The sequence below is a fragment of the Dicentrarchus labrax genome, unplaced genomic scaffold, assembly GCF_905237075.1.
Source record: "Dicentrarchus labrax unplaced genomic scaffold, dlabrax2021, whole genome shotgun sequence".
In the NCBI taxonomy this organism is placed as follows: domain Eukaryota; kingdom Metazoa; phylum Chordata; class Actinopteri; family Moronidae; genus Dicentrarchus; species Dicentrarchus labrax.
Genome location: NW_026136717.1, coordinates 1,595,955 through 1,619,652, shown reverse-complemented (window position 1 = coordinate 1,619,652; position 23,698 = coordinate 1,595,955). Strand labels below are relative to the sequence as shown.

The following is a 23,698-nucleotide window of genomic DNA, read 5'->3' as shown; positions in this document are numbered from 1 at the left end:
AACTGATACAAATACATGCATCGGGATTACAAACGGAAAAAGTGCATTCCAGAAGTTCAAAAAAATTAATATATATAGAAAATTGATGCACTGGCACAAGTTAGATTCAAACATTTCAACACAATCTGAAAAAAGTGCATTCCTGAATAACAATAAATAAAATGTGCATAATGCACTGACGCAAGTTACACTTGTCTGTGTAAACAAACTGAAAAAGTGCATTCATAGTAACAAAAAATTAAGTTTAAATTATTTTGGCTTATGGTTCCATTCAAATGAATACCTTTTCACTAAAGTAAATGAGGTTCAGTTGTTTTATCGAGAGAGAGAGAGAGAGAGAGAGAGAGAGAGAGACTCAGGTTTGACGTATTGAAGCTCATGCTACTTTAACCTCCTCGTGGAACTTGGTTGGAACATTTGTTACAAATAACAAGCGACCCGTCTTCTTCAGAAAATTTTGAAAAAGTCCCACACAGTCGACACCATGTTGTCTGTTTTCAAACGTAAGCACGCTGTGCTGCATTCACAGTGTTATGGTAATTCCCTGTTCCCACGTTTGCTAGTCGTTCTTTCGGCCTTTTTAAGTTCATGTTTCTATTGTTTATGTGTAACATGTGGAAAAATACTGTGGATATCCAGTTGTGGTTCGGGAGGCAGACACCCTCACCACATTCAAGAGTAGGCTTAAGACATTCCTCTTTGATAAAGCTTATAGTTAGGGTTGGATCAGGTGAGTCCTGAACCATCCCTTAGTTATGCTGCTATAGGCCTAGACTATCGGGGGATTTCCCATGGTGCACTGAGCTACTCTCTTCCTCTCTCTTTCTGCACTCATTCATGTCCCATTAATGCATGTTACTAACTCCACTTCTTCCCCGGAGTTCTTGTGCTTTCTCGTCTCGCAGGTTCTCATGGATCCTGGTGGAGCCTCCTGCCATGGTCCTGCTAGACTGCCATTGCCAATACTGTTGTTGCTGTGCACCTGTCTGTCTGTCTGTTGCTCTCTCTCTCTCTCTCTCTCTCTCTCTCTCTCTCTCTCTCACCCCAACTGGTCGAGACAGACGACCACCCACCTAGAGCCGGAGGATCTGTCCTAGGTTTCTGCCTTTTAACAGGCAGTTTTTCCTTGCCCTTGTCGCCAAGTGCTTGCTCATGGTGGTACTGTTGGGTCTCTGTAATTAATGTTAAAGAGTTCGGTCTAGACCTGCTCTATTTGAAAAGTGTCCTGAGATAACTTCTGTTATGAATTGGCGCTATACAAATAAAATTGAATTGAATTGAATATCAATTCAAGTCAGCAACTACCAAATTATGACCGAGTTAACGAGTTCTTTTCGACATGAGGGGGTATTCTTGAATTTTCCCAGTCAGAAAGAGTTTTTCTGATTATGCCAATGTCACTTGAACGCAGCATTCACTGCAGGACATTCAGGTCTCATAGTGGGAGCGGGGCACTGCCGTGCTGACAAAGTTATATATGTTATCGGGGCTATTCGTCATGATATCGGACTTATCGGAATGACGTAATAATTTCCTGTTATCTGCCCGATAACTATCGTGTACCCCTAATTAAAAATACTAGTGCAGTGCCCGTAGGAAGTATGTATTGCTATAGAAAAGTGTGAGGTTAAGTAGCTTTTTCATGGATGGCCAAATGAGGTTGTGTTTGAAGGTGGGACGTCAGGGACATTTAGGACATATTATTTAGTCCTGTAATATAGGCCAGCATACATCAGAGAGAGAGAGAGAGGGAGAGAGAGAGAGAGATTCGGGGATCCAGCGCCAATTCTCCGCACCCTCCTCTGTGTGAAAGACTCAGATGCGGCGAGGGGGGAAATGTCGCTCCGTCCCTGATCCTACCTCCAGAGGAGGATCAGGGACGGAGCATTATTTTTGAACCGCCTACAGTGTGAACGGATAAGCCGACGGCGCGGAGCGAGGGCGTGTCAGTCAGACAGTCTGATAACTGCACAGGTCTCTCACTCAACTTAATAAAGAGAAATGTCCCACAAAGCAACGTTACAGGACCAAACAACAGTAACGTAGTAACTGTAACTGTCTTTGGAAACTTATATGAGGAAAAAAAATACCACAGCTGTACGTGGAGAAGCATCTGTCCTCCTGTCTGTCCTCCCGCCTGTCCTACCGACTCTTCGTCACATTTTTGCCCGAAAAACAGTGTCTGTCACTGGGGAAAACTCACAGAGTGTCAAAACATTCTCCGTGTTGCGAGTGAGGGAGTCAGTTTACTGCTGGTGATTATTATGTAATAATTGTGTAATTTAGAGTGGAAAACGTAACTTTGTCACTTTCCAGGATGTTTGGTGGGTCAGGATCTCAATCACTACACATTATAACAGCATCCATATGATTATAAAGTGTCCGCGGGTTTAGATTGACGAGGGGAGACAACTGGGAAACACCTTCAACACGGGCTCTGCAGTGATTGGCTCTGGTGCGCACGTGGCTACGGTGGCTATCGTTGGCAATGCTAGCGGAATTTGGAAATAATTTATGAAATAATTTATTAACGGTATCTTTATAGTCCAAAGAAAGCCGACGTTGCACACCCTTAAACCACACAGCAGCCATGTGGAAACTCTCAGGTCAGTCTGATCCTGATCTGCAGAGATATTTGAGCCACACACAGACACACACACACACACACACACACACACACACACACAGACACACACACACACAGACGCACACAGACACACACACACACACACACACACACAGACAGACAGACAGAGATTTCTTGCTTTAAAAGTATGCCGATGCCGATGCCGAATTAACTGTCAGCAATTCCTGTTAACAATGTTCTCATGGTTGTACGGACAAATATCAAACTTTGAAGAAGATCTCAAAACCTGATGATTCTGAGGCAAGTTGTGAAGCGTCTTTTTTATATAATTTCTAGGCCGTTTATTAGTTAATCTTGTACTGGACAAATAAAAAAAATTACTTGATAGTGCTAAATAGAAAATCAGAGGATCTCCAAACTCAATTTGATATACTGAACGGAAACCATGAATGTCTGTACCAAATTTTGCACCAATCCATCCAGTAGATTTATTTATCCTCTAGGAAGCTCAAATATCTGCATCAAATTTAATCCCAATCCATCAAGTAGTTACCAAATGTTAACCTCATGGTAGTGCTACATGAAAAGGAGATCAGCCAACTCATTAGGATTCCTCGAGGGACCATAGGTGTTTCTAAGACTGGAAAACCTAGTCACTCAATTTCCACCTTTTCCAGGATCCGTGGAAACCCTGCCAGACATGAAACACTTTACACAGCAGTCAATGGTCATCACTCATTAAGATAATATGTAATCACATCAACACTGGATTACAAACCAGGCACAGTGGACAACTGCCCTGGGGCCACAGACATCCAGGGGTCACACTGTGTGTCAGCTGATTTGTTCTTATTTAATAAAAAAAAAAATTAGGAATATAATCACATTTTCATTATTTGCCCTCAGTGCATATTCGTAAATCTTTACTCAAATGATCATTAAATTTGGGTTCAGGAAGTATTTTAGCATAAAACTGCAGACTGGGACAAACAGGGTGGGGGTTAATAGGGCCCCTGCAGCTCACTGTTGCCCAGGGCCCCTTGTAGGTTAATCCAGCCATAGTTCACCTGCTACGCTCTACCGACTGAATTTATATAATCTGACGGCCTTATAGTTGGCCTTATTCTGTTCCTCTTTCTTGGTTGTTTACCCTTTTTCGCTTCAGGAAGTAGGGGGTGGAGCTGAGATTCCTCCCTGTTGCAGCTCACCTGAGCAGGCTGGGCTCAGGAAGCTATAAATCAGACCTGCAAGTAGGGGTGGGCAATATGGGCAAAAAATAATATCTCGTTATTTTTGAGGATTTTGGTGATAACGATAATCAGTCGATATCCTTTAAAATGTGATTGGAATTGTCTGAGTTAGGGCTTGTGTCCACCAAACGCGTTTTTTAGCGCTGAGAGCTCAAAAACTCATTTTCCGAGCGCCCAGTGGTGTTAAAAGTTGAACAGATTTCAACTTGAAGCGCTCTGAGCGCTGCACTAAAAAAGTCTTTTTGAAACTAAACCATTTCCATGCCAGAGAGGTAGACCCACGTCTCGGCACTAAATCATCTGAAGTACCGGTAGCTTCAGGGAATGGAGGTGTTTGCATTTTCTCTCTACCATCACAACGCGCTGCTAAACTGTTGCAAGGAGGATGCTAGCGAGAGGTCATGTGATCACGTCATGTGATCACGTAGGCCCACTAGTCGTGTGACTGAATCCTGCCATGCTGTAGAGAGAGTTGCTGCACCGTGTATTAAGTGGATGTGAGGAGTTTCCATGTGCGTTTCAATATTTTTGGCGAAGTACTTTAAATACTCCATAATGGAAATTTGCACATCATCAAAACAACAATGACGATATTATTGCAAACGATATATATCGCCCACGTCTACCTGCAAGGCTTTCTCAATCTCTTCCCCTGGCCTGTTGCCTGAACTCTTGGTTTTTGGTTGTGTTTTTGGTTTTACGTTCATACATATACACATCACCTTTCACTCACACAGACATACTGATTTGCTGACAGACATTAAACTGTATTGATTATTTTGCATTAAATTGAGTTGACTATTCGCAGACTGTGCAGTGACCTTCATTTGTCACACACTTTTGAGCCAGGTTGTGACAAAATGGGGGCTCGTTTTTCTTTGTTTGGTAAGCTTTCAAATGTTCAGTCGAAACTTATTAGTAATTTGCTGGTAGGTTAGTATTTAGTTAGTATTTTTGTCATCTCTATTCTCTCACTTATCTGATTAGGTTAAGGTTTGGGGCTGGCTGCAGAAGAGGTTAGAGAGTGATTTTTTTTCCAGATTTAGTTTTGTATGACCCAAGTTGGTAGTCTAGTAGTATTAGAGCTACTAACAACCACTTTTGGGAGGCTGCATAGTCTAGAGTTTTGGTTACTGGTTGAGAGGAGAAGAGTTTGTGTATATAGAGGTTTGGTTAAGGTCCCTGCATAGTTTCCTTTGTTTTGGTCAGTAGTGCAGGTTGTTAGGGCTAGAGCTTTAGTGCTGTCTTGTGTAGGGCTGGAGACAGTTTTTGGTCATTTTGAGCTATGGTGACAGAGTTGATTGTTTGGGGTGCACATGTGGAAATTGGAGCTTTCATTGGTAGGATGAAGGAACGTTTCTCCTTTGGGATTTGGATTTGTTCATAAAATCATTGTAGTGTTGCAGTGAAAACAGTTAGAGCAGTTGTCTCGGTGGCACATCCCTAGACTCAAGGGGGATGCTGTTTGTGCAGAGGCCTTATAACCCACTCTAAGTAACTGCATGAAGACAAGGGTTGAGATCAGTACGTTTTTGGAGAGGCTGTTAGTGGGAAAGCTTTAATTGTATGGCATCGCAGTGATCAAAACTGGACTCTTCTGGCTAGTTTTGTTTAGTCTCCATCTGAGGAGCTTTTGAATAGTTGTACAAAAGAGCAACATTTGAAGCTTGCTGAGCATTATGATGACATTGGAGAAAAACGGTTAAAGGAGGAAATTAAAGGGTCATTGAGGGCTGCTTTAATTGAAAATGGTGTTCTGCTGGTTACTTTGCAGACTCCAAATGTCTGTGAGTCTGTGGTGTCTTCTCCAGGTTTAATCTTTGTGCAGCAAAAAGAGTTGTTGTTGTAAATGGAGAGGGATAAAATAGGTGTAGAAAAGGAACGACTACAGCAGTCTACCTAGGGAAAGTAAGATGTCAGGTAATGCTGACGCTGAGGGTCCATATGAGTCTGGTTAATCTGTATCTCAACGTTTGAAAATTTGATGTGGTGGGAGTGATGAGAGAGATCCAGGCACTTTTTTTTCTCCCCTTTAGAATGTGTCGCTAATGCTAGAGGTTGGCCTGATGCTGACCGTGTAGTGATGTTGCAATCAGTACTGACAGGCAGGGCCCAAGAAGCTTATTTAGTGCTCAGTGCAGCTGACAGCCAAGTATATTCTACTGTTAGAGGCAACTTTAAAGGCTTATGAGTTGGTACCAGAGGCCTATAGGCAGGGCCAGATTAACACTTCACTGTACCCTGGACAACAATATTCAAGGGCCCCATCTTCACGACCCCAGGAATTTGAAATGCTTAATTTAATTTGGCAAACACATCTTACACTGGCATTTTTCTGGACTTTGAATGTGCAAACTGGTGTACAATATCTTCAAAATGAAGGGCACTAACAAGTTCACGTTCGATGGCTAATCCGGCCTTGCCTATAGGCAGCGGTTCAGGTCTTGGAGGAAGTCTGATAAACAGTCAGATGTTGAGTTTGCAAGGGACTTAACTAAACAGCAGGTGGTGTTCAGCAACAGAGGTCACTACTTTTAAAGATCTGGGAGATCTGATGGTGCTATAGCAGTTTAAAGATTATATTTCATCTGAGGTTGCCACTCATATTGCTGAGCTTGGTGTAGAAACTGCCTCTGAAGCTGCTGTTCTGGCAGATGAATATGTGCTGGCACATAAAGGAAAATTTGGAACAAATGGTGTTTCAGATAATGCTAAAGCTAATGGTCATTCTAATAAATTTTCTTGGTCTGAGTCTTCAAAGATAAATCGTGGTCCACGTTCAGTTGGTTTTAAGTAAAGTTTGCAATTATTGCCATGAGAGGGGACACTGGGAAGCAGAGTACCCTGTGCTCAAAAGCAGGGTAAATTGCAGGTGGTAATCATGTTAAACCAGTTGCCCTTAGTGTTCCAGTTAAACAAGTTCAAGTTGTCACAGAGGCGTTTGGTGGAGTTGAACCAGAAACAGGTTTTGAAGCTTTCATGTCAGATGGGTTAGTGATGTTAAGTGCCTGTGAAAATTCTACGAGACACGGCCTGTTTCTGCCAAAGTTTCTCGTACCCACTACTAAGAAAGAACTAATTGAGCAACGCATTAGTTCAGGCAGGCCACAAAGTCAAGCTCAGCCCTTAAGTCCAGGTACATCAGCTGATCACAGCTAATCGTAAACACACATCAGCTGATGGCTCAGCTGATTCCTCTTGAGCTTCCTATTGGGAAACTACATACTCTGATATGCTGATTCTCTCCAAGCATCTAATTGACAAATATCATTCAGGACGCCTTATTTAAGCTGCTTTTGTCTGCCCATCTTTGCTACTTCTTCTGCAAGCCGCTTTGCAACCCACCTCCACCCCAGCTCCTTCTTTTATGAAGTATCTGAATTAATCAATGTCATTTCTGATTGGCATTGATGCTTGCTCTGCCCTGTACCCTGGGGGGTCTTTGCGCTGCTCTCCTTGTTTAAAACTTTTCGTTGTATGCACATGAAGGGTTTTCCACTTATGCACGTGGAAGGGTAAGGAGATCCCTGGAGTGTTCCAGCCATAAGGTTTGACCTTATTCTGTTCCTCTTTCTTAGTTGTTTACCTTTTTTTAGGGATGCACCGATATGAAAATTTTGGCCGATACCGATATCCGATATTAATTTAGCTGTTATGGCCGATAACCGATATTTACCGATATCCATATATGTTTTTTAAAAAAAGTTTCTGAGATGATAAAATTTAGTACAGACTGAAAATCATGCAAACTGAATTTTTGAATGTCTTCCTTTATTTTCAGAACGTATTTTACTTCCAAATAACAAAGTTACAGGGCTACCATAAAACATAAGTAACCAACCTTTACCACTGATCAAACATACCAGTATTCATGGCAACATGTTTTCAGCTCTGTGCACTCCAGTTAAACTCAAATCTGTGAAAAAGGCTAAATCAAAATATCCAAAACAAGTCCTGACTGTTAGTGCACATTTTTTCAACTTGCACGGTCATTTTCCACATAGCAAACATGCAGTCAAATGCGCCAGCGATGGCGACCCCCGTATTCCTGTAAACTCTTGCGCATGTAAAACAGCTCTCTTCATTTCAAAGTTTCCATCAATCCACTGAGCAGTAAGGCTCAACATACTCATCTGTCTTACGTCCGAACTCCATATATCCGTAGTGAAGCTAATGTCAGTCACACTGTCCAACAATTTGTGGATATGCGTGGCCACGACTTCGTACAAAGCAGGGAGGGAGACGTCGGAAAAGTAGCGCCGACTTGGCAGGCTGTAGCGGGGTTCAATATGCTCTATCAACCGCCGAAATCCTCGGTCCTCCACTATGGAAAATGGCTGGTTGTCAAGAGCAATCATTTCCATTACCTTGTTGGTTATTGACCGGGCTTTTACGCTGTCCTTGGCAAATTCCTTGGTCTGGTCGAGTACCTGCCGTATCGGGCTCCCAGCTGCACTGCACCTGCCTTTGTTGTTGCCTGCTGGCTAACGTTAGCAGCATTTGCTTCCTGTAATTGTTCGTGTAGTTCTGGGTGGCGGTTTTTCAAATGACATATTAAATTTGTGGTGTTGAATGACTTGACGTGGCATCCTCCTCGCATTACCTCGACTTTGCAGGTGTTGCATACTGCTTTTCGAGTGTCTTCTTTTGACACCGTGAAAAACGCCCACACCGCGGACCGATGCCGATATGTTAAAAAATGACGAACATCGGCCGATACCGATATTAATGCCGTTATATCGTGCATCCCTACCTTTTTTTCTTTCAGGAAGTAAGGGGTGGAGCTGAAATTCCTCCCTGATGCAGCTCACCTGAGCAGGCTGCGCTCAGGGGGCTATAAAGACAAAAAAAGACAAGTATTAGGTTAAAGTTGGCAGAAATGTAGCAGCTACCAAACTCTGCTTTTATTTTTTAAGCCACTTGAAGTAAAAAGTTAACTTCTAAATCCAACAAAAGTATCCCACACTTGAGTTAGGTTGATGTCTTCATGGGTCCAAAAAACCATGCAAGGTGCCAACTGCTCACCAGAACAAAAAAAGTGAACAGAGTTACCATAGTAACTGATCCTCAGTTTAAATGACCCCTTCTTCTGGGATTGAAAACCCAGCTCACGGTTAAGAAACTCAGTTTTCACTAAACCTGCTTCCTGAAACAGAGCCCAGAAGATGCTCAGGTGTTCCTGAACTCGTCAGAGGAGGAAGTTATTACTTGGCAGGTGGTGTCATTCCTCAGTCAAATGAGACGACACAGCGGCCATCACTGTGACCGGAGAGCTCCACTTCCAGCAGGCACTTCAGTATCCAAGAAACCCTTTTATGTTAACCCAAAAGGCTTTGCTACTTTGTACATTATATATAAACTTATAATATTTCCATTTCATTGGTGATGAATAATGTGCTTTATTTTTTAAAAGGGTTTTGGTAATTTTTATATTTAGTAGTAAATGTTCTGAAGTAATGTTCTTTCACAAAGGTTTTATGTAATTTCACTATTTAAACACATGACATGAAAAACTTGCATTTAGGAGGGTCAAAACCTGGTGCAATTAACATCCTGAATATGAATATGTGAAAGAGTTTTGCTAGTAATCCTGTACTACAGGTAGGTATTAAACAGGCAGTCTGCTGCTTTGACAAACATTTTAAAGTTATGTTAATAACTGTCTGACAAGTAAAAACTCCACAAGTTACTCTGGAACAACATTCCAAATATTCTTAAATATAATAAAAAGCTTTTGTATTGAGCAAAAAATCTTTCCAGAATTGTTAAAGCTAGCATATAAATTCAGCTACTAATAAGCTTGTGCTGGTAACTGAGAGGCTGGTGGTGGGAAATGAGAAGCTGGCTATTCATTCTATAGAGGTAACAACAGGCTTGTCATTAGTTTCCAAGGCTGCAACTGTCCTGCGAAAACAAACCTTCTAGAAACAAGCCAAATATTCTTAAGTATAACCTTTTCCCTGTATCAGGCCCGGCCCTAACCAATTTGGCGCCCTAGGCAAGATTTTAGGTGGTGCCCCCCTTGCATCGCAGTAAATTCCACTGCCAGTTATATACATACATATACTCACGCAAGAAACTGAATAGCTTCGTCTTTGACATTTTATTATTATTTTATAAGTTGCACCTTTTTTTTTCTTCCCCATTGTGGACGGCGCCCTTAGCGTTTGCCTATACTGCCTATACCATGGGCCGGCACTGCCCTGTATGAGGCAAAATCAGAATCAGAATCAGAATCAAAATTGGGTTTATTGCCAAGTAAGTTTTTACATGTACAAGGAATTAGCCTTGGTGTGTTGGTGCGTTGGTGCATAGAAATCACACAAAATTCAAGTACTTTTTAAAATATAAATAAAAAAACATCTGCCTGTGGGGTAAATCAATTTAGCTTGGCTAGAATTATTAAAACTAGCATACAACACTAGCCACTGACAGACTGTAATGGGTGTGTGTACCTTAATCTAAGATTCATAATTAGCAAAAAAAATATTTGACAACTGGGAATGAAACTTAATAATCAACTATCTTTCTCAGCTCTGATTGGTTGTTTTTATTCAGGCCCAGTGGATTCACACAAACGTCATTTTCGCAGATTATGTCTCATGTAGTACTGTCAGGATATAGTGAAAGTTTCAGCAAATATGACAAGAAGTTGTTTTTATAAAAGTTACCTACTTGCACTACCGCTTTAAAAGCTCTCTTCTCACTGGAGAAATACTTAAGATTAAAAATTTTGTCAAATAAAGTCAAGCTTGATTGCACTAGGGATGTTATATGTACAATTTGAGTTAGAAACTGACTCATTCGGCTGTGGGTCTTCACCCCTGGCAGCCTCCTGACCCAAATGCTCTTAAAGTTACAGTCACATGAACCCATGCTTAGCTCAGTCATGTGTGTTTTTGTTGCTCATCAGCATCCTGTCTGGTCTAATGATCATTTAGCAAAGACCTGAACTTAAGGTTGACTGAAACTAACCCTAACCCTAACCCTAACTTAACATTTATCGATTTATGATGTCTTTAAATTTAAATGTATTTTTCCATCTAAACATTCATGAGGTGAAATGCGATGCATGCTGATCCGTCCTCAGCTGGAGCTGCAATCAATCCTCACACAGGAGCAGATGGACCAGGAGAGGAGAGATTAAAACCAGATGTGAGGGGATTACGTCTAGAACTAGCCTCTTTACTCAGACTCTACTGCTTTGTTCCCAAGCAGAGAGGACAGGAGATACACGAGAGACAAGGGAGGAGGGAAGTGTCTACTGTCTCTTTCTCTTTCTGGCTCCATTTGGAAATCAAATGGAAAGGACAGAAGCTAGTAAAACCTCCTGTGCTCCTAAAATGTTTGTTCAATCACTTGAAACTGAATTCCTTTCTGGATGAAAAATGCAATAAGTAGCAATGTAAATGAATTTGTTGCATAAGTAATGAGTCATAGTTGGCTCAAACATCTTATTGTAAAATTGAGTGGATTTGTACTTTTTGAAATGTCTTCCCTGCCCACACAAGTATTTTTATTTTCACCAGAAAGGGACAGCACTGGTCATTTGTACAAAGATTTGTTGAACTACGTCACCCCTAACTAAGTGTGGTTGAGTGACTCTCCTGCTGTCAGCTTTCGCCATTTGGTCTGCGCAGTAGTGAATTCGAGGTCTTGTCCATACGCCCCACCAACTCAGTCACAAGCAGCTCTCAGCTGTCAATCACAAGATGAAACCTCCTTTTTATAACTTCAAATAACAGTAATCAAATGCATCATCAACAGACAATGCACAACAACCTGTAGAAATGACTCGGCCACTTTGGTTCCCAACCCGATATTTTTTGGACTTTTCAGGTTTTGAAGCAATACATTTTTGGTCGAAATGCTCAGAACGCTTTAAAACTAGTTTAGGAAGGTAGGATCTGAAGATGCACAAATCACAGAGCCAAACCGCAACGTTATAAAGCTATGGGCGGTGGAATTCCGGGGGTTATGTGCAAAGAACAGAAAGAAAAAACAACTGGTTATGAGCATTATTACTCCAGACTGCAACGTTGGCCCTCCTATATCATAAATAGTAATAAATCAGATATAAAAATGTACAAGGTGTCTTATACTATCATATTATAGGATGTCAGTCACTGAGTGGAATATGTTTCACTGTCTTTTTATTAGGGGACTGCTTGGGGAAATACAGAGTGGAACACAAGCTCAACATTTCTTTTTGATCAGGGAAACCCCCACACTAATGGGGTGACCCTGCTTTTCAAGTGGTTTTTAGTCCTGTTTTTCATTCTACAGCAGTTTGACTGACTTACAAAGTCCACAAACAAAGTCCACTAAACGGGCAGTGGGTGAGCTCTATTTGCTGATAAAGATCTATGAGCATTGTAGTTTTGCTGACAGGTATGAAATTGATTCTTGAAACACTGATGCTGAAGAACAACCTGTCAGATAGCCTACTATTTGTTTCAAATCAATCTGTGAAATAAATTTGATTAAAACTGTCCTTTTGTTGTTGTTGTTGACCAAAAAGAAAACAGAATAAAAGTACTTCTTGTTCTTCGTATTATTATTATTATTATTATTATTATTCTTGGCATCTGCTGCAAACATGTCTCTAAATAATACGCTTAAATAATCCTTAATTTAGCACTGAAAACACATTTACCATTATTTATTTGTCATCTGTCCATTAAGTGAAGCTGATTTTAACGATATATGACTTTCACCTTATTTTTTGCACAACAGTGCACACTTACAGTATAATCAGATTAAATATTTATACTGCTGTCCCAGCCCAAACAGACACAGTATATACAAAGCAAACAAAAATGAAACAAAAAACAAAGAAATTCATTGTAACAGAAAATGCTTGGTGACCTAAATAAGATCAGTATAATCAAATACCAACTTTCCCTGTAATTTGCAGTTAACATTAAATTAAAATATTATATTTTGTTAAAGGATTCCTATCAGTATTCTGTATTTAATAGGTCTACCCAAAGTCAGGGTAAATTAACAAATTATCCAATTGATTATATGTAGAGGCATTTTAATGTTTTATCTGTAATAATTCATAATGTGATTCTATATCAGATATTTTGGATGGTTTTTGTGGTTCTTATGGCATTATCTGTAAGACATCTTAAAATTCACCAAATAATATGAAAATGAAGCCTGACTACCTAATATATTACATTATTACATTGTTTGCTTAAAATCCCAGATAATACTTAGTATTAAAGTGCTCATAATAAGCATTAGGTTAAAGGTAATAAAAGCTTTATAAGATGAACACGTGTATTGTTAGACATTTATAAGCACTCTAAAGAAACTCTTTATATGTTTTAACTCTTTTATCTGACTCCTCCTAGTGATCCCAAGAATCCACCAGGCATGAACGAAAAACAACAAGATAAGATAAAAAGAAAATGCTTGAAGGCTTGGAAATAGTTGATTGTGGAATCTCATTTCCAGCATCTGTATTTGACGAAAAAAATTATTTTTAGAAAACTTGCCTACTGCAGCTTTAAGAATGTTAATAAAAACCTTTTCTGAGTTTTTTATGTAAGTGTCTCATGTTAATTTGCCCTTATTACCTATTACGAATGCTTATTTCAATCAGTCCATGAAATAAAATGGATAACAACTGTCCTTTTGTTGTTGTTGTTGACCAGGAAAGTGATTCACTTGTAGATGGAAACAGTATAAAACTACTTCTTGGCATCTGCTGCAAACCTAAATAATACTAAATAATACACTTAGATAATCTGTAATTTAGCCCTGAAAAACAAACAATTGTACGACATACAATGTTTAACTGCCATGTTTCTACAGTAGCCCAGAACGGACAAACCAAATACTGGCTCATGATAGGGGTGTTTTCATGGCCACCATAGTTTCCCTTACACACATCCCAGTTGTCAAATACAGATGCGAGCAGTGTCCAGTTATTTCCAGTCTTTACTGGTAGATGCCACTAAATCCTACACACTGCTCTTTTAGGAACTTTGATATGGTTGTTATGGTTATATGAGATATATATATATATTATAGAAATTGTTATGATTTTAACATATGAATTTGTCATGTTAACAAACATCTTAGAAGGCCTTTATTACCTATTACCTAGTGTCCTTAATTACATCATTATTAATAGGCGAATTAATGGAAATAAATTATTAGGGATTCAGTTTAATTCAGATGTTGTTAATATAAACCTGATTTAAGCCACATTACATTTCTTTCAATCGTATTAACAGTTGTATATGAGTGTAATTCAGGGGACATGGTTGTTTGGTAAGTAATAACACTGACAGTAATCTATGATTCTAGAGCGCGGCAGAGTGGCAGCTTGATGCAACAGCTCCCTCTCCGCCTCTTATTTTTTCGCCTTAAATCTTACTACTTCTTTATTCCTTCTTAAATAGCACTGTGTTTATTGTTGTAAATAGACTGCCAGTGTTGGTAGTTAATTTTTTACTTTTTTAGCCATAGTTGAACTTAGTTTTTTTAAATATAAACAATGTGTAGGAATGTGGACACAACAACCACCACACAACAAAACGCCGGAGGTTATTCACGTGAGGACTTCCTACGGTATCGGGATTTACGTGTCGCCTGCCCAAGGGAGATCCCAGTGGAGTTAAGGAAACGAAGCAGAGGAACCAGAGCAGGCATGTTGGTGAGGACAAAGAAGACAGAGAGGCAGTGGAGATACAAGCTATGTCTTCCCTCGGTTGTCATGGGGAACATACGCTCGCTGAACAACAAGATGGACGAGCTCTCGGCCCTGGTCAACGGACAGCGAGTGTATTGGGAGTGCAGCATATTATGTCTGACGGAGACATGGCTGAATGACAATACACCAGACTGTTCAGTGGAACTAGCCGGCTTTTCACTAGTTTGGGCAGACAGGAAGAAACAGAGCGGTAAAAAGTCTGGAGGAGGGCTTGTCTGTCTGAACTCGTAACCCTGGACATGTTGTCAAGAAGGCAGAAATCTGCACGCCTGACATTGAACTGCTGGCCATAGGGTTAAAGGAGCATTTCACCCGTGGAAACATTAATATTTATTGAAAGTGGGTTATATATGTAGTCGAAATGTAACATACATTTTGAATTTGGTGCCTATTTGACCGAGAAAAGACAGAAAGTGACTTTAGGGCGCATTTGTATTAAAGACAACAACTCCCACAAAGCTCCACAAGCCGCTCCCACTAACACTATCAAGGACTACAACAACGTGAATGTAAACCATTTATTTACAGAAATATATCAACAACAACAAAAATAAATATGTTAACAATGACAGTTATAGTTCCTCCTGAGCGTCCTCAACGTCTCGGTGCCGCAGTACTGGCCATCTGGAGCTGGATATTTCTGTCGGATAGCCTGCACCACATCAGTGGGTAAAACGACACGATGGCCTCGACCCAATCTCTCGCCTTGCAGGACCCATTCCAGAAAGGCTGTTAGGCGATATTGTCTACAAGACATTGAGCACACAGTTAGAGATGCATGGTCTTTGTGTTTAGCGTGCCACAGTAGTTAGCAATGCAACTGCAAGCTGTTTGTGCAGTAAAGAAGCTAATGTTAGTTCAGTTGGCTGACGTTACGTATTAACCGGGAATAACTTTGTTATAATACTTGAACAAATTGTGTACATACATGCCACGTTGTTATAAGACAGACAATGGAAACACTCACTTTACAGTCAGACGTCCGTGTGTCCGTAGGTGCACAGCGAGAGCACAGGCACCAGCAGTCCGCCCCAGCTCGAGCCAGTCCGGGCTCCTCGTCCGCGACAGGCAGGTCCTCTGCCTCGGCTGCAGAAGCCTCAGCTGCTGCTCGCTATATTGCGGCTCATAAAGGTAGCCACGAACATCTGATTCGACCATCATACTTTCGAAATTTCTTCCATATTACATTGATTACCATAGTCGTAACATCTGGCTCGACAGCGCCGCCGCTTAGCTTCCAAACAAGATGGCGGTTATATTTTTTAGTTTCTGCAGGTGAAGTCCCACCCACTGATCTGTAATAGGTCTGTAGCGTGAGTGAAAAAAAAATGAGGAAGTAGTGTTTGTAGTCTCACCCCCTCTACAGAGATATGAGACTTCCTGCTTCCAATGACGCAAAATGACGATTTTTACATCATTGGAAGCAGGAAGTGCACCACTAAAATTCTTATTTCTCCCCTCTCAGGGGAAGTGAGGGAATGATGCACGACCATTCAAAAATATGACTGGGGTTCTAATGATACAAAGCTTAATGCAAATGGGTGAAGTGTCCCTTTAAGGCCATACTATCTGCCCCGTGAGTTTTCGGCCACTATTGTCGTCATTGTTTACATTCCTCCATCGGCAGTAGCGGCGCACGCCTGTGACGTCATCCACTCCACCGCTGCAGACCTGCAGACACGTCATCCCAGCGCATTCATCATAATAAACGGAGATTTTAACCATGCCAAAATCTCAAAGACCCTGACAAACTTTACCCAGTACGTCACCTGTAACACTAGAGGGGAAAAGTCTTTGGATCTGCTGTATGCCAATGAAAAGGAGGCATACAGCGCCACGGCCCTCCCCCCTCTCAGCAAATCTGACCACTGCCTGATACATCTCAATCCTACATACAGGCCTGCTGTTAGGAGGAAACAGTCCATCACCACCAGGACTGTGCAGCAGTGGGCGGTGGAGGCAGAGGAGGCCTTGATGGAGTGTTACAGGCAACCGACTGGGAAGTGTTCCAGGAAGACTACGGAGATGACGTCGAGGGTCTCACCCAGTGTGTCACAGACTACATCAGGTTCTGTGAGGACAGCGTTATCCCAAGAAAGACATTCAGTGGGAGGAGGGAGTTGAGGAGGGCCAAAGACTGTTACAAGAACAAGATAGAGGGGGGAAGCTGCAACAGACCAGCAAAAGAGAGGTGTGGGGGATGAGGAGCATTACTGGCATGAAAAGGTCAGTAGGTTCAGCAGAAGGGACAAAGGGACGTGCCCTCCACCTCCTCAGGTAGCCCCTTTCACACCCTGGCTACCCCACCCTCCATGATGACAGTAACACCTACCACCTCATCTGCCCTAAACCCCCCTCCACTCCCTCCCCTTTCCCTTTCCCGCTCCCCCCCCTATCCTCTCCATTTCCACCGCACAAACCTCCACCTCCTCCCCCCACCTACCTCTCTCCACTACACCCACTCTCCCACCCCCTTGCACCCCTCCCCTCCTCCCCCCTCTACCAATCACCTCACAGCTGGGGACTGTCACCCCCCAATCACTGCCACAACCAACCCGGTCATCACAAGAAGCCAGGTGAGACGGCAGCTCACCAAGACCCGGATAAACAAGGCCAGAGGTCCCAACAACGTCAACCTGAGAGTCCTTAAGGTGTGCGCAGAGCAGCTGGCAGGAGTGTTCCAGCATCTGTTTGACCTCTCCCTGAGATTGAAGAAGGTGCCAAAGATCTGGAAGACTTATATTATATATTATTATATTATATATACTTATATTTTGCACTCCATATCCTACTTGAACAATGCATAGTGTATATACTTTAATTTATAGTTTTATATCTTCTAATATTTATACACAGCAAAAATCACAGTGTATATTGTCCTCTGTAGGTGTACATTTAACACCCATTTCGGTGTATATATAGGTCCAAGAGTTCAGTGTTCACTGAACACTGTCAAAAGAGCAAAGTATATACTCCAAATTAAGAGTTACATTTGACCACTTTGAGAGTGCAAATGTACTCTATTAGTGGTTCTTTAGGGCACTCTTTCAGTGCTTCCTAACACCTGCAGTGTAAACCTAGAACCCCCAGAGAGTAAAAAGATGTACTCCAAGTCAGTGCTTTGTAGCACTTTGCAGAGCCGATTATTTAATACTTCTAGAGTGAGAATGTACTCTGACTGGTGTACACCCAACACCTTTGAGGTGAATTATCATCACCTCAGGAATGAACAGCCTACACATTAGACTCTTGAAAACATTATATTTTTATTATTGTTGCTGCTGTTGTTGTTACAGTGCATACATCATAGTTAACATTATAGTTAATCTTTGATTATGCTATATCAAGAATCATATTTAGTTTTACATTTAGACGATGTAACTAACAACTTGAAGTTTTGAGAAGGGTAAGCATTTTTCTCGTGTAAAAAAAACCCCCCAAAAATTAATAATTAAATAGGTATCCCTGGCAACCAATCAAGCAAGTTTCTTACAGCAACACATGCACAGGCACCACATACTGGTAATCTCTGTCAAAACCATAAGTTGTCTACAGATCAAATGGCTTAAACAAGCACAACTCATCAACTTTTAGCACTGAAACATTTTCATCATTTCCCTGTCTCACATGAAAAGAATGAATGTTCTGCAAAACAAAGTGTCTCAAAGTCCTCTGCTGGAAGAATAGTGTCTCCATTAAGTGAAACAAAGTCTCTTATCAGGCTAAATACTGGCAAATCCTCTATGTTTGAGCAAACCAGCAGGCCTGGGCGATATTCTGTCCCAAGTGATCCAAGATGTCACATCAGCTTCACAGTCCAAGTCAACCTGTAGTTCTTCAGCAATTATCTCACCATTTGCTAGGGCATTGAGCTTAACAGTTTTCACTGGCCCACAGTCAATAGACACCAAACACATAATGTGCCTTGAAAAGTTCATCAAAGGCTGAGAGGGAGGACCTGGCCTTGCAGGGAAGGAGCACATTATCCATCGCAATGTAGTATTCGTGGATACTGTTTCTTGTCGTCCCAACTGCCAGGATGTAGGGCTGCCTCCGCTGGTCTGGACCAGAGTGTTCCTGAAGGCTGCGACATGACTGTAGGATGACAAAAAGTATTACTACACGTAACATTTTTATTGATTTTATTTTCACAAGGCCTCAATATGGAGATGCTACTGAAAAGAAACTGGTGCATTGCAAATATAATTACCTCCATACCATTCATTCTGAAGAATTAAACAAGGAACTTCAACTGAACTCTATCCTATAAGAAGTTGTCGCAAACTGTCGTGTTTCCATATCATCACTTGCAATTTATTCTGGTATTTGTGGGACATCACATGTCTAAGTGCTGGAGTTTTGGAAAAGATTTAGATTCAGATATTTCCTAACTGAGGATTGTTCTATGCTACCGCATCGCTACCTGTGAGAAAATTCCCTTGTATCAAGTGAAAGGTACAATAATTAGCCAAAACATGACTGTTTTGTTGGGTTACACTACTGCATATTGGATGGTTTAAAAAAAATCAGGATACACTTACCTTATGAAACTTCACTACACGATCCACAGCTTCCCGGATACTGATTTTGACAGCTCCCTTCTTTCCACTTGGAGGTGGTGGCAGGAGGTAGACCAGCAGTCTGAGGCCATGTCACTATCCCAACCTGAAAAGGGAGAGCACATGCAGGAAATACACCTGATGAGATCCCATGACCCAATAGGTAATATATACAGCAAGTATATATTACCTGTTGGCGGTTCTAGTGTTAAATGTGGTACACAAATTAAATGTACATTGTCACTAAAGCACAAAAAACAACTTACCCTCTTTGAGAAATTCTGAATGTGAGGCTCCATTAAGTTTAATGAACTTCTTCTTTCCGTGGTATTGCACTTTGAACAGCATTGTTGTCATCCTTCCACAATTACAACAACAACAAAAAAGAGTAATTGATTTAGCATCACTGCACACATGCACCAAATGCAGTGCTGAGTTAAACTTGAAGTTAACCACTAAATGCATAGTTTCGGGCGGGAGCCGGGAGCCAGAGGCTATCGTTATGCTGTATTTTTTTTTGTTGGATAGCCTCCTTCACTGCAGCTAGCATTACAACAACGACAACAATTATAATATATAAAAAGTTTGCAATGGCTTTACCGTTGATAGAGCAAGTTTGCTATACTAAATTGAAGCCACATGCCTCATTAGCGTTAGCTATTTAGTGTGACGTTAGCTAAAAACGTTAGCATTTTTAAGTTGCTTATGAGAACTAAAACATGAAGAAATGCTGAGTATTCTGCATTCAGGGTTTCTGCAGGTTTGAACAAGTTAAGTTCAAGACTTTAAGACCTTTTTAAGGCCCATTATGAATTAAATTTCAGACCTAACGTATATAAAGTATGAAAAGTACACACGCACTGTCTCTCGCTCTCTCTCTCTCTGCCTCTCTCTCTCTCTCTCACCCCAACTGGTCGAGACAGACGACCACCCAACTAGAGCCGAAGGATCTGTCCTAGGTTTCTGCCTTTTAACAGGCAGTTTTTCCTTGCCCTTGTCCCCAAGTGCTTGCTCATGGTGGTACTGTTGGGTCTCTGTATTTAATGTAATAATGTAAATTAATAATTTATAAATTAAAAAAATGTTTTAAAGGCAACAGAGGAAGCAATAAATGAACATATTTAAGACTTAACTAAATGTAATTTAAGATCTGGTATGCAACATATCGACATATTTAAGACTTTTTAAAATCCTGCAGAAACCCTGTGCATTATTCACTTGGTACTTTCTTACCTACATTCCCGTGAAGCTGATATAAGCACAAAAATGTCTTCGCTCACTCGGAGCATTTCGTTGGCGGTATGGCTTCACTCCTCTCTAGTCAATCATCAGCGTCTCTGCCAAAACAGTTTGCCATAGTGTGGAAGAGGACAAGTGGTGCCATGTCTCTGGATTCAACCAATGAGAAGGCGCAGCGACCTGATGACAAATCGAAACCTAAACCTACATGCGGCCAGGATAGTTTCAATCAACAGTTGGACTCTCAGGGAGTCCATCATCCTAAAATAAACACTTCAATAACTCTACACCAGCATTATACTTAGAGACAACACCAAAGAGCGTTTCTGGTACACCCCGAAAAGTGTACTAAAGTACCAAAGTGTATAAAATTCTACTCTGGTCATCAAAACTCTGGGATTTTAACACTTTGGCATTTGCTGTGTAATATTAGTAATATTTTTATTGTGATATTCTTTCTGTTCTTGCACTACTTTGCCCTATTGCTGTTGTGTCAACCTGAATTTCTCCTAAGGGGGATAAATAAAGGAATATCTTATCTTATCTTATCTTATCCTAAATTTAATTTTTAAGATTATTGCACTAAGCAGTTTTTTCTACTGCAATTGTCTCAATCTTTTCTATGAGTCGTTAAATGAATGCTAATGAAGAGGTCTCCACTCTTATTTTCACACTCTGTTCACACTTTAGGGTCAGAATTTAACATTACTGCCTCCTGACATCGTCCTCTCCTCTGCCTCCGCTCTTTAAATGCATAGCATTACTGTGTATCTCCTGGAACCCACCCCAGGGACCTCACACTTTTGTCTTCTTTTGAATCAAAGATGTGGTGAGAAAATTGGTTTCATTTATTGAAACAGTGCAAACTTACAAACTTTTGAAAAGTAAATGAAGTGCCTTAAAATAAACAATCAAGACTTAAAAAGTGCAGCAAGTGGCCTGTTCTGAACAGATTCTGAATGTATGAGGTAACCAATCTAGCCACCAGGTAAGTAAAAATAAACCATGGCAATAAGAACGAAGCCAATAATTCAAGTACATAGGACAGGAGGAACATTTAAACCAACTTAAAACTGTACCTGTCTTTGAAGAGTAGCTTAAGGCCTGTAGGCCCTGACCTACAAGTGAACACTAAACAGAAAGTCTCCTCTCCACATAACTGCAGACCAAGTGATCTACATTCTCTTCAGATTTTTGTTCAGGAATATAATCTGATCGGGGAGAAGTGAACTTCTCTGAGCAGTGATGATATCTCCGGCAGTGGAGAAGACCCTCTCTGAGGAGACGCTAGTACCAGGGATGCAGAGGTACCTTTTAGCAAGGTGTGACAAGAGTGGATACTCATACTGGTGTTCCTTCCACCAGACCAGTGGATCTTCTTTCACTTCCAGGAGATCTGCCTCCTTGTAGCGGGTCATCTGCTCCTTGGCCTCGTCCTCTTGGGTCTTGGGTCGTGCTGCACCACCACCGTATCGTTCACCAAGAAGGGCAGCCAGTGGACAAGACGGCCTTTGATTCCTGGTTGGGGAAGCTGACCTTTAAATAAATAAACAATAAAAACAAAAACACATAATTTATAGTTAAGCACATTCCAAAATTCTACAGAGGTTCAGACAACACAGTGCGCTTCACTGGATAACAATGGGTGATACTGACCTTGACTGCTCGCTCCTTCCTTGAACAGCTCTCCATCATCTACAGCCTCTTCTTCGGATGCCATCCCCTCATCATCAGCGCTAGCATTTGCTGTCCCCTCTTCGTCCACGCTCCAAAGTGACAACTAAATTAAATAAGTCAACATGACATGAAATTAATGAGCTTTTACTGTAATAAATCTTTTAATTACTATATTTAATATCTATGCCTTTAAACCTGTTAACATTATAGTATTTATTCTTTTTAAACTATTTAATATTTATCCATTTTAAACTGTACACGTTGTAGGATTTGCCTTTTAAACTTTGAACAATGTATTATTTAGGCCTATGCTTACTCTCGCCAGGAGACGGCGGATAGGATACAAGGCCAAGGGTTAAACCTAGCAGTACCATCATTGGCTTACCTCTGATGGCTGCATGCTCAGTCTTGCAGCCTCTGCAATCAGTCCATCATAAACTTCCTGTCTTTTGTTCTCAGTCAGGAAGGGAAGACTTTTGAATCTTGGATCCATCGCTGAACATGCATGGAGAGTTGCCTTGAGGTCTATGTACCTCTTCTGAAGATCCCCAGCCATGGCAGCCTTCATGTCTTTTATGACTGCAGATTTGCCTTCGATCCATTTCAGTCCGTTGATCAGTGTGTCCTGGAGGGGTGCGACCACTGACAGTGTGGGGGTCTTCTCCTTGGACATGTACTGTGTAGCCTCCTCCATGGGCTTCAGCGCGCTGACTATTTCTTCAGGTGTTGTCATGTCTGACTCGGTCAGAATGCACAGATCCTTCTCGGTCTTCCTGACCTCACTTGAGAGCAGGGCTGCGCAGATGGCCGGTTGTTGCTCGAGCAATCTTTCCAACATGTCGTGTGCACTGTTCCACCTGTAGTTAAACAAAAGTAAGAAACTTTATTTATAGACCTATATCCAGTATTGCTTGTTTTGGGTCACGTCGCAGCTTATTGGGTTCCTCAGTTTTTAGCATTACCTTGTCTGGGTGGTGTCGTTTTAGGTGGGCTCGTAGGTTGGTGGTATTCCCGGAATATTTAACGTTTGTGTGACAAAACTTACGCTTTCCTCCTTTTTTTTAAAACCGAAGTGCTCCCACACATCTGCTTTAAAATATGAAGGTGCTGGGTTTATATTCGCCGCCATATCTGAATCTCGTCGCTCTGCTGCGTAAACAGGAGGAACACGTCGGCGTCTGTGTAAAGGGAGTATCTAGACGGGTAACTTGCTAGAAACTCTCTACAGCGACACTAGCGGCTGGCTGACCTAATTGCTCTTCCTACAAAGCGAACAGGGGGAAATGGGCAGCGAGCAGAGTGCCAGGCGGAACACGGGGGATTTCAATGGGACTTGTATCGATACTCGCGGCTGAAAAATTGATACTTTCTGGGGAAACAAAATATCGATATATATCGCAGGATCGATAAAATCGCTCAGCCCTACTAACAACAGTTAACAAACAGAGTCTTTAACTTGGTAGTAAATATCACAAAGACAATCTTGTCTTCTACACTGAGAAGACAGAACTGTTCTATCAATAAAATATATTTTATAGGGATAAAGAGGGATCCCTTTCCTCCTGTTAGTTGTCTTTCCAGGCTGTCACTTGGTTTTGTCAGCAGTCACTAGTTGATTGTAGCTATAACATTTAACAACGTGCACAGACAATAGACT

At 41.2% G+C, this 23,698-nt stretch overlaps 2 protein-coding genes across 4 annotated transcripts in view; one reads left to right on the top strand and one right to left on the bottom strand.

The window, feature by feature from the left end:
* The window catches only part of LOC127379674 (SH3 domain and tetratricopeptide repeat-containing protein 1), a 196,878-nt gene that overhangs the window by 38,154 nt on the left and 135,026 nt on the right, over positions 1-23,698 (top strand). The window contains exon 3 of the mRNA XM_051429585.1: positions 906-1,097. The gene's annotated coding sequence lies outside the window, so the exon portion shown is untranslated. The remainder of the gene's footprint in view (positions 1-905; positions 1,098-23,698) is intronic.
* Positions 1-23,698, bottom strand: part of sstr1b (somatostatin receptor 1b) — a 251,490-nt gene that overhangs the window by 175,994 nt on the left and 51,798 nt on the right. The window lies entirely within an intron of this gene.